This window comes from Onychomys torridus, chromosome 15 (genome assembly GCF_903995425.1).
Source record: "Onychomys torridus chromosome 15, mOncTor1.1, whole genome shotgun sequence".
Lineage (NCBI taxonomy): Eukaryota > Metazoa > Chordata > Mammalia > Rodentia > Cricetidae > Onychomys > Onychomys torridus.
The window spans coordinates 27,495,812-27,497,818 of NC_050457.1; the positions used below are offsets into that span (position 1 = coordinate 27,495,812).

Sequence of the window (2,007 nt, forward strand, 5' to 3'; positions counted from 1 at the left end):
AAATGCTTTTACCTCTTTTACTGAGCCATATCCCAGGCCCCATCCCTAGCATGAAGGAGGAGGAGGAGATTTGGCTCTGTGGTAGAGGACTTGGCTAGCATGTTCAAGACTATTGAGCTCAAACTCCAACACTTGAGGTAGGAGGAAGATTATCTATCTAAAATAGAGGTTCTTGGCTAGGGCAACAGAGGGAAGATGGATCAAATCAGGGAGGTGGCCATGGTCCTGGGGCAAGGAGAAGGATAAGGACAAGAAAACAAAATATGAACATCCATCCCAAATAGAGAGGGGTGGGGGAGAGGAGAAGAAGAAGGAGGAGGAGGAGGAAGAGGAGGAGGAGGAGGAGGAGGAAGAGGAGGAGGAGGAGGAGGAGGAGGAGGAGGAGGAGGAGGAAGAGAAGGAAAAAAAGCGACCAGATGTTGTCAGCAAACTGCCACTATTCATGCCTCACACTAAGTGTCGCCTGAAATTACTGAAGTTAGAGAGAATAAAAAACTATCTTCTCATGGAGGAAGAATTCATTAGAAATCAAGACCAGATGAAACCATCAGAAGAAAAGCAACGGGAGAAAAGATCAAAAGTGGATGATCTCAGGGGGACCCCCAAGTCTGTTAGAACCTTGGAAGAGATGACTGATGAGAATCACACCATTGTGTCCACATCTGTGGGCTCACAACACTACATCAACATCCTATCATTTGTGCACAAGAATCTGCTCCAGCCAGGCCATTCAGTCCTGCTCAACCATAAGGTGCATGCCGTGACAGGGGTACTAATGGATGGCACAGATACCCTGGTCACAGGGATGAAGCCCCTCCCCCCTGCCGGGAGACCTACATAGATATTGGAGGAACTGGACAACCAAATCCAGGAAATTAAGGACTCTGTGAGCAATATGAAGAGATGGGGATAAAACCCCCTAAGGGGGTCATTCTCTATGGTCCACCAGAAACAGATTAAATGTTCTTGGCCAAAGCGGTAGAGAACCTAACTCCAGCCACTTTCTTGAGAATGGTTGGTTCAAGACTTATTCAGAAGTATTTAGGTGATGGGCCCAAACTCATATGGGAACTGTTTCAAGTTGGCAAAGAACATGCATCATCCATTGTATTTATTGATGAAATTGATACCACTGAGATAAAAAGATGCGATTCAAACTCTGGAGTGACAGAGAAATTCAGTGAACAATGTTGGAACTGTTGAACCAGTTGGGTGGATTTGATTTGAGGGGAGATGTAAAAGTTATCATGGCCACAGACCAAATAGAAGCTGGATCCAGTACTTATTAAACCAGGCCTCATTAACAGAAAGATTGAGTTCTCCCTGCCTGATGAAAAGACCAAGAATCATATCTTCCAGGTTCACACAAGCAGAATGACAGTGGCTGATAATGTAACCTTGAATGACTTGATCATGGCAAAGGATGACCTCTCTGGGGTTAACATCAAGGCAATCTGCACAGAAGCTAGCTTGGTGGCCTTAAAAATAACTAATGAAGACTTCAAAAAATCTAAAGAGAATGTTCTTTATAAAGGCACCCCTGAAGGGCTCTATCTCTAGTAACCCATGGTTGCCTTCAGGAAAGTTAATGAGTTTCCCCTACCTGGGAGGAAGGGGGATGCCCTGTGATGATATATTGTCTACCCTAATAAAATTTGCCTGAAGATCAGAGAACAGAACAAGCCACTAGATTAAACACAGAGGCCAGGCAGTGGTGGCACACACCTTTAATCCTAGCACTTGGGAGGCAAAGATCTGTTTGGATCTCTGTGAGTTCAAAACCACTCTGGACTGCACAAGATTGACTCAGTCTAGGAGAGAAACAGAGCCAGGCAGGAGTGGCATACACCTTTAATTCCAGTACTTGGGAGTCCCATGACTTTAATCCCAGCCCTTGAGATCTTCCACCTTTAATCCCAGTATTTGGGAAGCACACATGCCATTTATCCTAGCACTAGGTAAGAGGTGATGGCTGGGCAAAGAAAGGTATAAAGGCATGAGGAGACA

General features: G+C 45.1%; 1 pseudogene; it reads left to right on the forward strand.

The window, feature by feature from the left end:
* The first annotated feature begins 209 nt into the window (after positions 1-209).
* On the forward strand, positions 210-1,560 carry LOC118596531 (annotated as a pseudogene).
* The last annotated feature ends 447 nt before the right edge of the window (positions 1,561-2,007 follow it).